This window comes from Bos javanicus, chromosome 11 (assembly GCF_032452875.1).
Source record: "Bos javanicus breed banteng chromosome 11, ARS-OSU_banteng_1.0, whole genome shotgun sequence".
Taxonomy (NCBI): Eukaryota; Metazoa; Chordata; class Mammalia; order Artiodactyla; family Bovidae; genus Bos; species Bos javanicus.
The window spans coordinates 103413166-103426877 of NC_083878.1; the positions used below are offsets into that span (position 1 = coordinate 103413166).

Below are 13712 nucleotides of genomic sequence, written 5' to 3' on the forward strand. Positions count from 1 at the left end.
TCAGGGTGCCCAGTGCAGGGAGGCCAGCTAGAAACAGGAGGCTGAGGCTGGGGGTATGTGGTCTCCTCTGCATATTTCCCCTGGTCCCTGATGGCCCCTCGTGAGGAGGAGACCCCAGTGTCCCCAGGTGCTGGGAGAAGGAGACGGCAGGGCTGCGGGGGCCAGCAGGGAGAGACAGGGGAGCCGTCCTGGAGCAGTGGTGCTGGGGGGAGGGGCTGGGTCCCCAGGGAAGGCTGGGTAGGGGGGTGGGGCAAGGCTTGGGGTGCTGACGGGGAGACAAGCCTCCGGGTTTGGAGCAGAGGGCCCTGGGCCCATTTCGGCCATCCCCCAGGCAGGCCCTGAGCCCTAGGTGGGGGGCAGGGCCATTCTGGATGATGGATCGCAGAGGCTGCCCTGAGGCAGCGGGTGCGGGGCTGCACTTGGCCTCAATCGCTCCCAGGGGGCCCCGATCGATGGAGGCCCATGCGCCGCCCGAGCAGCCTGTGATGAATGACTCAGGATTGATTTTCACTTAATTGACAATTTGGTGAACCTGTTTGCAAAATCCCAGGTTGGGCGCTGGTTGGAGCCTCCAGGTAATACACGATGGGGTCGCGTGGCCCCGCCAAGGTGGCAGCCAGGGGGCAGCAGAGGCCAGCCAGCCACAGGGGGCAGGGGCTGAGACCCCACTGTGTGCCTTCCCCGGGGAACCCACTGCCTCGGGAGTCCTGTGTCTGAACCTGCGATGGGGTTTCCTGCTCAGGTCAGGGGCCACCGGAAGGGTGGACTCAGGCCAAAGTGGTCATGAAAGCAGGTTGAAATCCCAGGATCAAGATCAGAACCCAGCCCCACTCCTGTCAGCTGGACGGACCCCAGGGCACTGCCTCTGAGCCACTCTGACCCTCAGTTTCCTCTTCCATGAAGTACAGCCCACTCAAGCCTGCCCACCCCCCCGCAGAGCCTCATCTAGTCGCCTGTCTCTGACCTGCCCTCCCGGCTCTCACCTCCCTCTGTCCTCTGTCCTCCACGTGGGCGGCCTCCTTCCTGTCCCGGGGACACTCACCCCACCTGTGTTTTTTTTTTTTACAGCACTTGTCACCACTTGACACATCTCCCGGCGTGCGGACCTTCCGCCCCGCAAGCACAGGAACGTCCATGGCCTGCCGGCTGACCGCCCTCCCTGCCCTGGGAGCGGTGGCCGCCCGTGGTTACCAGGACGATGTAGAAACAGGCCGCAAGCTTGCCCCTGCCGCCCGCCCCAGAACTCATTAGTGGCTGAGATGGGGGCCTTGTAACAGGACCCCTGGGTAATCCCCTCTGGGGGCCACCCAGACAAAAGCCAAATTAAGTGGACAGAATTGCAGTCGGGGTGCTGGGAGGCCGGAATTTACCCCCAAGAGCAGACAAAGAAGGTCCCTTCTCAGGTGTGGGCTGCCTGGAGTCTGATTTCCATCCTGTGCAATTTAATGCCACCCTGGGAACCGGGGACAGTCCCCCTACTTGGGGTTGGCACTGACGGTTCTTGGCAGAGCCACCCCTGATGGGACATGGCATCTGCACATGCCCCCGCCCAGTTCCCCTACCCGCCCCCGCCAAGCGTTCCTACCTACCCCTGTCCAGCTCTCCCACCCGCCCCCCACTCACCCAGCACCCCCACCCACTCCTGTCTAGCACCCCTACCTACCCCCGCTCAGCGCCCCACCCACCCCCACCCTGCCCAGCACCCACCCCAGCCCCTCAGGTACTGGGTGGTCAGACAAGAGGAGGGGTCCCTGGGGGTGCACTCCAGGCTGTGGAAGGCCCCCTCCTCGTGCACACAGTGTTCAAGGGGCCCCTGGAATCTGCTCCCAGGCAATGCCCAGGAGCCTGTCCGCCACCCCCACTGCACAGGCTTGGCTGGTGGGGGCCTCTAGGCAGGCACTGGCCACCCTGGGGCTCCCACGGGGCTGCGGGGCATGAAGACGAGCAAGGGGGCAGCGTGTCTTTGACATGAGCTGGTCACAGCCTTGGGCTTGGCCAACCCCCTGGAACCCCACCCTGAAGCTACTTGGAAACTTGAGGACCTCCCCTCTGGGAGACTCAGTTTACTCACCAGTCGCCGGGGTGATGGCCCCGGGCACTGACTGTCAGGAGGCTTGGCCGAGGCATCCACACCCCGGTGCTGGCCGCCTCTGGCCGCCTGGCCGGAAGCTGTGCCTGGTGGCGGTGGTCATAGTGACGGAGTTGAGAAGCCCCCAGGTGCGGGGGGGTTTTCGGGAGCGGGAAGGGGACCCCCACACTGGTACCGCTGGCGGTGCTGGAGGGCGGGCGCCCACACCAACAGGGAGGCATCACTGGCCTTGCTCCAGTGCTGACCACGCAGCCCCTCGGGGCTTCAGCCTCTAGACTGGCCGAGGGGTTATGGTGGGCCAGCTGGGGTCAGAAGTGCTGGGCCGGGCATGTGATGTCCCTCCCGCAGTGGTGGGTGAGGGCGGGGCCTGAGCACAGCTTCGGGCCCCCATCCAGACCCCACATGTGAGAACCAGGAATGCGGCCAGGGCAGGGCCCTCTGGCTCCTGCAGACGGAGTCTGCCTGAGCCCCTCTGACGACCCAGGAGGCGGGGAGCACACCCCCTGGCGTCACTGTGGATGAGATCGTGCGTCCCCCTCCACACAGACGCCTCAACAGCTCAAGCACAGCTGGATATTCACTGGTCGAGAAGCCTCCCGCCAGCTGGACCCAGGGGCATCCAGGGACGTTTGGAAACACACGTCAGTAAAGACACCCTTGACACTGAAATCCTTCCCTTGAAAGTGAAAGTGAAAATCCTTCGGTCCTGTCTGACTCTTTGCAACCCCATGGGCTACACAGTCCATGAAATTCTCCAGGCCAGAATACGGGAGTGGGAAGCCTTTCCCTTCTCCAGGGGATCTTCCCGACCCAGGGATCAAACCCAGGTCTCCGGCATTGTGGGCGGATTCTTCACCAGCTGAGCCACCAGGGAAGCCTGAAATCCTTCCCTTGGGAGAGCAGAAATCACCAGCTCAGCCCTGAGTGAGCTGGTGCACAGGGAGCTGACCCAGGGCACTCCTCTGGGTCCCGAGTCCACGTAGGTGGGCAGGCAGCCTTGTAGTGAGCCCTGAGTTTGGCGTCCCCGCTCTCAGGGAGGACAGCTACATCCCCTTCCAGAAGGCACATGGAAGCCAGAGCGGCAGACCCAGGGTCCTCGCAGAAGTGATCAGCCCAGGAGCTTGAGGTGGTCCTGGGCGCGGGTGGCCCAACATCCAGTGACTGCTGTCCTCATCGGAGAAAATCAGAGCGAGATTCGAGACACAGAGAAGCTGTGTGAAGGGGGAGCAGAGACCTTAGTGACGAGAGCCAGAGACACCTGGAGCCGCCAGCAGCAGGTGGAGAGGCAGGAGGGAGCCTCCGAAGGGAGCGCAGCTGCGCCCACACCTTCCTTTAGGACTTCTGGCCCCTAGAACTGGGAGAGAGTCAGTTCCCATTGTTTTCCACCATCCAGCCTGTGGCATCTGTTACCAGGGATCAGGGACACTGAGCCACAGCACCTCCCTGCACCCAGGGCAGGAGCATCCCGACTAAGCATCTGTGCCCCGCTTCCTCCAGCCCCCCACCCCCACCCCCACCCCACCCTCTCCCCCACCCACTGCCGCAGGAATCGGGGGAGAAGGGCGTTTCCTGTCCATCTTAGGACCCCTGGCCGGATCTAAACAGTGAAATGACAAAGATGGCTGAACAGAGAAAAGCCAACAACCTATTTCGTGTAAGTTTTCCTGCTGAGGAAGTGAACATCCAGAGAGGCAGTGAGCCCTGGGGGTGACTGGGTGTGAGGGGCAGGCAGTCCTGGGAGAACCAGGAGGGGCAGGAGTGTCAGGCAAGCAGAGCAAATGGGGAGCTTAGCAAGGCCTGCCAGTTAGGATTCCACTCGGGGGCCCGGTCTTTGGAGATGAGGGAAAAAAGAAGGTAGGGAAAGGTCAGAACGACCTTCCTGCTTCCACAGTTTTCTCCAGCTCCTTCAGCTTTAACATTCATAAGCCCAGGTGCTATATTTTGGGGTTTGTGTCCCGAACCCCATCACAGGCTCCTGCTCAGTCCCTCATCCACTCACAGGCCTCGGACACTCCCACTGTGGTCCAAGGGCCCCCAGCTCTCCAGCAAAGGCCTCGACCACCCTCCAGTGGTTCCAAGTGGGGTCAGCCACGTGGAAGGGGACCGGGGAGCTGGTGGAAAATGTGTAGCCGGAAGACACAGCAGGTGCAAAGGTCCTGAGGCTGAAGACTCAGAAGGAGCCGGGTCCCCGGGGTGGAGCGGGGTGGAGTCGGGGTGTGGGAGGTGGGTCGCTGTCCCCAGCACTGGTGGAGGACGGGAAAGAAGCCCAGCCCCGGGACCGCCCAGTCCCTTCTCATCTCTTGGCCTCAGGGACCTAGTGGCTGCCCCTGGCTGGCACACCTGCTCCCGGTGAGAGCTCCCTGAGGGCAGGGCAGGCCTGGGGCCCCCTGGGAGCCAGGTAACAGGTGTGAACAGACCCTTGTGGAAGCCAGGGGAGGGGCCTTTCCAGGTCACCACTCTGGGCAGCCCCTGGGCAGCCAAAAGCCCCAGTCAAGAGGCCCCACAGGCTATCTGGGCAGCTGGTCCAGACTTCCTGCCCACCTGAGTTCGCCCAGGCTGTCTAGTGAGGCAGCCGTGCCAGGGGCAGACCCATGGTGCCTGGGTTCCAGGGCCCTGAGGACTGACCTCCCTCCCAAGGGCAGCTCTGCGGGGCAGGGGGCTGAGGCCCCAAGCAGGAGGCCCCAGGGCCTCTTGACCCTTGACCCATGCCCAGGCTACTTCCTGCCTCCTTTTCCTCCCTGGGCTCAACAGAGACACTATTGTTCAGATGGGTGGAGACTTGCCGGCCTCCCCGTCCCCACTCCCAGTGACCCAGGGATGGCACCCCACCCCCTCCCAACCCAAAACTAAATAAAATAAATAGACGGGCTTCCGAGGGGGTGCTGGAGGAACGGGCTGTCCAAATGCAATCAGCCAAAAAGGCCTGAGCGCCTGGGAAACATTCATTCATCAGCATAATGGCTCTGCGGCGAGGCTGGAGGCCGGGTTAGGGCTTTGTCACAGGTGCCAGCGTCTAAGCCCCTGCCCGGCAGGAATGTGGGCCCAGCGGAGCACCTGAAGCGAAACCCAACGCCTCTGCCCCGGTGACTCGGGCGACTCCGATCCCCCCAGCTTTGAGGGATTCTGTTCTGCGGCCCAGCAATTTCTTTAGCACTTTCCCTGGGATCAGCTCTTCACCAAGGCCATAAATCTTGTTCTTCCAAAATTCAGACCTCATTAATTTTGGTTTCTGACACAGATTTGCAGCATACTAGACCAGGGATCCCGGGGCTGGGGTTCAAAGTCCTAGATGAGTTGGTGAATTTCGTTCGTGGCAAGGTTGCCGTCCCCCTCTCCGAGGGCACCACAGCCAACAAGGACCCTCCCGGGGTCGAGGCCCAGTTCCACCCTCCTGGTCCGAGAGGACACAGGCCTCCCTCTGCCCAGGGCCATCGTCCTAGGTGCCCCCTCCAATCTTGGCCAGAGTAGCTGGCAGGGGTATCACTTTCCTCGATGGTTCTGGAAGCCGCCGTGTGGAGGGTTGGCATTCACGATCCAGCCCTATCTGTTCTGAAATAGTCGCAAGTCCTCACATAATAGCAGGTCAGCTGGCTGAACGCTCCCTGCCTGCGAGGGCCACGCCATTTCTCTCTAGTGGCTGTATCTTCATCCCTTAGATGAGAGATGAGGCTTGGAGAGCAGGCAAGGGAGGCCACGGGAGCCCCCAGTTTGATCCCAGGGCCTCTGTCCGTCCCACTCCCTCCGATGGCCCCACTAGTGACAGGGGACACCTGGAGGGTCACACCTGGTACAGTCCTAAGGCTGCCCGACAGTGCGGGGCCGGGAAGCACTCCGAGGGGCTTTGCTAGCATGGCCCCTGTCCACCTGCAACCTTGCCTCTGGGAAGGGCAAGAAGGACAAGCCCTTTATTATTACAGAGGTTTCTAGAAAATTTTGACCAAAAGCCAACATGTCCATTGGGGTGGAGGACCAGAAGGAATCGGCCATGAGTTGGGAGCAAGTCCTTGCGGTGGGGGGAGGGGTGGGTACCCAGCTGGACCGCAACCAGGCGGGTCCTCCCTGCCTGGCGCCCCAGGCTCCCGCACCATCTCCTGGCCCTGCTCCTGGCGGTGGGAAGGGGGCTGGCGGGAGCGGGGTGCCCGGCCGGCGCCCCTCCTCAGCCACTAACTCTGGACAAACACTGTGACCTAAAGCACAGCCGGGAGCACCAACCTTTTCATCAAGAAAGATTTAATTTATTGGGAGTGCGGAGCCACAAATCACAGGCGGGGAGATTTATCGCCTCCAGGAGTGGAATTGACCACGGAGAGAAGGCAACATCCCCAAGCCACACTCGCTCCTTTAATAAAGTTGAAAATGTAAAATACACCCGTCCCACCCGGGTGCCGGGCGCTGTGGGCAGCGGCCCATGAGTTTATGGAGGGAAGTAACATATGCCTCTTGTCACCCCGTCCTTCCGGGGAGACTCAGAGAGGCAGAGGGGACCTCCCAGGCCACGGCTGGTGTCCATGATTTAGGTGACAGCTGCCCGGAGCTGGAACGGGCCAGGAAGGGGCAGGCCTGGGTGGGGGATGGGGCAGGGGCTCCCCGACCCCCCCTGCCCGGTTCCGTTTGCTCCCCACTGCCCCTGGAAACACCTCCCCGGCTCTCAGTGGAAAGCCCCTGACCTCGAGGGCTCCTGTCTGGGAAGACAACAGCCTAAAGAGAAAAGCTAATCCCTGCCCCTCTCGCCTTAATCCGCCCTCAGGAAATGCCCGTTTCCCAGCCCAGGCCTCCCGGAGATCTGAGATCCTGGTGCTCCCTGGCAGGAGTCAAGGGCTCTCAGACTGCCCGACTCCCACCTCTCCACTTACAGCTGGGAAACTGAGGCCCAGAGCGGATGGGGTTCCCTCTGCCACGAGCAGCCCCCTGCAGACATACAGACCACTGTAGGTGATTCCTTGGCCGGGACGGGACAAGTGTCCTCCAGAGACCCTGTGAGGCCCTGGCCCTGGCCCCCTGGCCCCCTGCAGACATGAGGGGTAGCCCCTGCCTGCTGGCCAGGCTGCGCACATTCTCTGGCCGTGGTCTAAGCCCTGGGGGTGAAGCTCTGCCCTTGATCAGGACCCATTTATACCAAACAGTGCACGCCCCCCAGTCACCCAGCAGGGCTTATCCAAATGACAGCGTGCCGGGTGTCCCTTTGCCCTCTGCCCAGCCCGGGACCCCGGTGACTTTGAGCCCCTCCAGCAGGGAAAATGGAGAAGCGGCTCTAAAGCAGGAGGTGGTGGGGAGGCTGAGGGGATGTGGGTGTGCCTGGGTGCTCACGTGTGCGGACCTGGGGGTGTGCACCACGGGCACGTATGTTCAGGCACACATTCCCAGGCACATGAGTGGCCACGATGTGGCCGTGTACACGTGTATCAGCATGGGCCCAAAGTCGCATACATGAGAGCGTGTGTACACTCCTGGGCAAGTGCGGATGCCTGCTCACCAGGCACCCAAGGCCTTACATTCCGGAGTCCTGAGACCCCTGGGAGAGGGGAAGACTTGGTCCTCCCAGCGGGCCCCCCACCCGCTGCTCCACCCCGCAGGGCCGCACCCTGGGCCTCCCTCCCGATAGCTCCGGGACCACCCACTTGTCCAGCCCCTGCCTCCCCCACGCCCAGCACTCTACTTAATGTCTTTCTCATAAGGAGTTTTAAATTATAAGCCTAAATGAGGTCCATAAATTTGACTTCATAAAATTCCACGCACATCATTTTCCAGCAGAAAAGGCTAAGAAATATTTTCCTGGAGACCCCCTGCGTCCCCCTCCCTGCGCAGTATAACATTTATTCTGATATTAAAATGGCAGGTGTTCTATAAATCGTGAGTCATTAGCACGCTTCATTGATTTTTTCCCCGCAGCTCCCAGCCCGGGGAGAAGCCACGTGTAGATCCCAGTCTATTCGATTGAAATTCATACCCTATTTGGGGGTCAAAGAGCGGGACCCCACGAGCTTGAACTTCTATCAGCCTAAAGCTGATCAATACTTGGAGATATATTGGGGGCCGGCGGCTCACACAGATTAAGTGGCCATAAATGTGAGGTGTGGGGGCGGCCGGCAGAGAGGCAGCTGAAGACCTGGCCTGCTGCCTGGCCATTTGGGACTTTCCGGGGCCCCGGGGGCAGGGGGTCACCAGAGGTGCTGGACCCGGGTAGAGAGAATATGGGGCTCAGCTGGGTGAGACCCGGGTAGAGCGAATATGGGGCTCAGCTGGGTGAGACCCGGGTAGAGCGAATATGGGGCTCAGCTGGGTGAGCAGCCCCTGACCCACCCCGATCCCTCGGAGGTGGGGAAGGCAGAGGACACTTGAGGGGAACAGGGGGCACCCGTTTTTTTAAATTAATTTATTCTTTATTGAAGGATAATTGCTTTACAGAATTTTTCTGTTTTCTGTCAAACCTTAGCACGAATCAGCCATAGGTACACATCTCTCCTCTCCCTTTTGACCCTCCCTCCCACCCTCCTCCCCACCCCACCCCTCTGGGCTGACACAGAGCCCCTGTTTGAATTTCCTGAGCCACACAGCAAATCCCCTTGGCTCCCCATTTTCCATGCAGTAATGTAAGATTCCCAGTTACTCTCTCCATGCATCGCACCCTCTCCTCCCACCCCCATGTCCGTAAGTCTATTCTTTCTGTCTGTTTCTCCGTTGTTGCCCTGTACATAGATTCTTCGTACCATTTTCCTAGATTCCGTATATATGCGTTAGAGTACGGCATTTTTCTCTTTCTGACTCACTTCACTCTGCATAATGGGTTCTGTGTGGCACCGTTGTTTTTAATTGTAACAAGGGATTCAAGACCCAGCTGCAGATCTTTGTCCTGCTGTTTTAGGGTCTCCGAAGCTGTCCCACCGTCTGTTCAGCCACTTACTCCCCGCACTCAGGCCGCACAAGGGTTGGCTCCCATGGACGCCAACCATTTGGGCCTCTCTGGCCCTGCCTGGGGTTCCAGTCCATTCTGCCTCGACCCCTGGCCCCTCGAGGCAGGCCCAGGCCATCCCTCCTCCCTGCGCCCCTTCAAGGCCCCTGGGTGACATTGTAAACCCAACACCTCAAAGAACCCACTGTGTCCCACGCTGGGAAAACCATGCAAGGTCTGCAAAACCCAGCCCTCACCCCGACCCCACCCTTTACGAAGGGCACACGGGGTCAGTGCTTATGTGCTGGGCCCTGGAAGGGGCGGGCTGACCCCACCTCTCCTCCCCCCACCGAGAGTGGGTCCCCCTGGCTCTGGGGATGCTGAAAAGGCGCGTCCTTGCTGTGCCCTTGTGGTGGGGTCACTGCCGTGGAAGGATGCCACGCCCTCCCCCTTCCGCCCCCTCATATATCACGCCCAACCCGCCCCGCGTGCAGCTCTGGCCTCCACCACAGAAGGCACGCGATCTGCTTGGTTATTAGGGAGATAAATAATTTGAACTCTGGCCTTTTACCTTTTCCCCCAGCAGGCGGGCTGCCCCCACGCCCCTTGGGCACCCAGCCTGGAGGAGCAATTTCATTAGGAGCCCTGGCAGCTGGCAGAGACCACCCTGCGAGGCCAGCAAGGAGAATTTCTTTATGGAGATGAGACGTAGGAATATGAAAATTTAAGCCGGAGCGGATGTAATTTAACTTTGCATTATTTATCGGGGACACAAATCCTTTCTAATATTGGCGGATTTGGGAGGGCTGGGCAGGGCTGCTGGGGCCTTTGGGGAAAGAGGGGGTGGCCAGGGGCCTGCTTCCCACCCCCTTTGCCTGTAACAAGGGGACAGAGGAGTCGAGGGCACCGGTGGGCAGGAGGTGAGGTTGCAGATGTCCACCCAGGCCAGGTGGCCAAAGCAGGGGCAGGGAGGCGGGCACCAGGTGGGGGAAAGTCAGAGGCCCCTGGAGGTGCCCGGGGCCCAACCCCGCTCCCAGCTGACTTACTTCTCCCTGCTTCCCGGGGTGAGCAGGGCCCTGAGGACACACACACGTACACACACGCACGCGCGCACACGTGCACAGTAACACACGCACACACGTGCACACTCATGCACGCACACACACACGCATGCACGCGTGTGCGCGCGCACACACACACATGCACGCACGCACGTGCCCCCCCCCAGCCCTGGAAGCCACAGGCCTGACGTGCCCGAGTCCTCGGGACGGAACGCTACGTTCCAGGCCTCTCCTGAGTTTCTGGTGGGGTTCCCAGTCCCTGGCCCCCCATGGTTTGTAGATGCCAGAACCATCTTCCCACTGGTCTCCCTACGTCCCCGGGTCCGAGGTTCCCTCATCTCTGAAGAACACTAGTCAGGGCCCACCCCACCTGCCTCCTCTCAACATGGTCGCGCCTGCAAAGACCCCATTTCTCAATACGGTTCCATTCACAGGTGCCGAGGGTAGGAGGTGGCCCTCTGTTTTGGGGGCACATGATTCAGCCCACAGCTATGGGGGGGACATCTGCCACCTCACACACAGAGGACACTCAGAGGAAGGAATAGCCTGAGAGTGAAGCTGGGCAACAAAAATTTGATTTATTCTGTGTTCTTGAATGCTTTTTTTTCCATAGAAAAGATGATTCAGTGTAATTTGGTTTTTCAAATATTCAATTAACCAAAACTCCAGCTGTTTGCTAAGTTGTAAATTCAGTTTACAAATATGATTCTATTATGGAGCTTAGCAAATTCTGAGAACAATGTTAAGAAACTTTTACAACTCTAAGAAATTCCCTCAAACATTTAAACTCCACTTACAGCCTTAATATTTTATCTCCTTGTTCATAACTTTGGTTTTGGGACATAACAAAGAAAAATTCCCCAAAGCATAAACCATCATGTATCTAAAAATCACAGCAGGGACTTCCCAGATGGTCCTGTGGTTAAGACTGTGCTTTCAATGCAGGAGGCAAGGGTTCGATCCCTGTTCAGGGAACTAAGATCCCACATGCTGTGCATCATGTGGCCAAAAATGAATAAATAAAATGAAGAAAAAATAAAAAACATAGTAAACTAAGAAACAGGGCGACTCATGTCTTCTTAGGTTTCCAACACTGTTTACAAAGTCAGTAAGAGACTGATCTAAAAGTCTGAATCCATCATTTAATTAAACATATCAGCTGGAATCACAAGCTGGTTGATGACTGATGGGCCAAGATTAAAACCAGAAAACAGCAAGTAGCAGATTCCTTGAAGCCCAATCGGGAAAGCAGTCCACATGGAAATCTGCATTTTCCTGGCTTGAAGCTGCTCCCTTCCTGAAGACACAGGTGGTGAGCCCGTGGGCTCCGCGGTGGCCCCCCGTCTCTCAGCCACTGCCCTGGGTCTCTGTCCCCCTGTTCCGGATGGCCCCGGGATGGTGAAGCTGGACCCAGGACGGCAGGGTGCAGGAGGAAGGAGGCAGCCTCGTCCAGCCCCTTAAGGCTGCCTGGGCTCCCCCACCCCCACAGCTGCCCCCTGACCCCAACCTCGTGAACATTAACCCCTCTCATCTCATCGCCAGCGACTGGGGGAAGCTAGGAGACAGTTCCATTGAAAAAAATCCCTCAGAGTGTTTGTTAAAGGACATGCCAGGAGCTGGGCCGGCCGGGCCTCTTGGGGAGGGGGCTCCCATTGGCCTAGACCCTCGTGGGGCGCCTGCCCACCCACCGGCCGCCTCCAGCCCACGCACAAAGCGCCAGATGGACAAGATGCATGGCCAGATGAGGGGTGGACGGCGCAGGCCCGCGGGATGGGTGAGGGGTTGCACAGGCTCCCAGACCCACTGCAGGCCCCAGCTCATCAGCCAGCAGGGAGGCCGTATGCCCGTATGTCTGGGCTGGAGGAGGGGCTGGGAGCCAGCAGGGGAAAACTCCATGGGACTCAGGATGGCAGGAGGTGGGGAAACGTGGAAAGGTGAGGGCCATCTCAGTGACGGCGTCGCATGGACGGGTGACCCGGAGGAGCGGCAGCAGCTCGGTCCTGGGCTGCTTCATGGTTCTGCACCCCCACCCTTCTTGGTTTGGACCCACCTCCTGCCCGCTCCCCAGCTGGTCCCCAGGGCGCCCCTTCCATCTCTGTGTCCTCCGGAGACCGTGGCTGAAAGCTGCCCAAACCCAAAGTCTAACCCCAGATGCGAACCTCCTCTGACCGGGAGGAGTCCACCCAGTTGCTCCCAGAGAGAGAAGCCTTGGCTCCTCTCAGCACCCGCCCCTCACCAACCGAGATCCTCCCCAAGCCGACAACCATGTTCACCCACCTCCAGGCCCGAGCCACCACACTGGCACAACTCACAGTTACATGCTTGTGCAGAGCACCCAGGAGCCTCTGAGGACAGCAGTCCCAGGACTGAAGGTGTAGAAACTCCGCGGGACCAAGCCAGGGACCCCCGGTGGGGGAGGAGAGAGCTGGGAGTGGGTGCGAGCCCCCAGACGGTGCTCAGAGCCCCATCAGAGACAAGAAGATTATATTAATAGCTGGGGATGGGAGTAGCCTTGGTATGGGAACCTCCTAGAAAAGGAGAGGAAGTCTGCACAGGGTTGGTCCCTCAGTCAGGGAGGTGCCCCTGGAGAAGGAAGAGGCTGACCCTTCCCCGGTGGGTCCTGGACTCAGAGACGTACAGGGAGGGGCAGCCGTGCCAGGGTGGCCCTGCCAGCCTGGCGAGCGGCCCCCTCCTGCCCAGACTGGACCCTGTCGATTCTGCCGGGAGCTGACACCCCCCAGGAGCCCAGTACAAACAACGGGAGGGGCTTGATTGGCCAGTCAGACCTCAGATAAGGCCATCAGCAGACACAACTCAGAAAGGAGACTTCGTGGCCCAGGAAACGGCCAGGCTGTGACACCAAAGAGAAGAAGCAGGTCATGAAGCAGTTGTGTATGGTTGCGACAGCCCCCAGACACACGAGCCACGGTGAACAAAGTCTGGACGGAGCTACACCAACATGGCATCTTCAGTTAGAGGAATTCAGGGCACTGGGAGGGTGGAGTGAAGTTTGTTTTTCTACATTTGTCAAATTTTGAGGATGAGCACACACCACTTTCCTAAGCACAGCATGAGCCATCGGCATTAGTTTGTAAGCCCGGGGGTGCAGCCTCTGCCCTCTTGACCTAGGAGATGGGCCAGGAGGCCAGGGGCCCCCAGGAGACCCCAGGGAGGACCCCAGAAGCTCTCACCCGCCGGCCGTCTTTCAGATCCCTGGAGGGCCCCGGGCTAGGTGGTCCCCACGGGTGACATCATCTCTCCAGGCAGTCAGGTACCCCATGCCCCCGCATTTCACCTCCCTGCCAGCCAGCCACCCTCCCCACCCCCCTCTGTTCTGAAGCCTGGTGTCACCTGAAGGTTGAGGGGAGAACTCCGCCCACCTCAGCTACCACCCGGCTCAGGCTCAGGCCTCACGCAGCTCGCAGCAGCTCGTAAAACTCCTCGCTTCCTGGTCCCCCTCAGCCCTGCCAGCGGTGTGTTCAGAGCCCACCCCCACCGGGTGTCCTTTTAACTAATAGGGCACTTAGTTTAATGAGGAGAGTTTGCATAAGAGGAACTTGCTAATTAAACTTTAAACCTTGTCATTCTAAAGATTAGCCAAGCTCTGAACAGAGAGCATTTGTCATGGAGAGAGGGAGCCCCCCTCCCTGCAAGAAAAGGCCAGCTGAGGGTC

At 59.5% G+C, this 13712-nt stretch overlaps 1 long non-coding RNA gene across 1 annotated transcript; it reads left to right on the top strand.

Moving 5' to 3' along the window:
* The first annotated feature begins 1160 nt into the window (after positions 1-1160).
* On the top strand, positions 1161-2788 carry LOC133257711 (uncharacterized). The gene is made up of 2 exons (XR_009739661.1): positions 1161-1286; positions 2636-2788. It is a non-coding gene; the product is annotated as an uncharacterized LOC133257711 (long non-coding RNA).
* The last annotated feature ends 10924 nt before the right edge of the window (positions 2789-13712 follow it).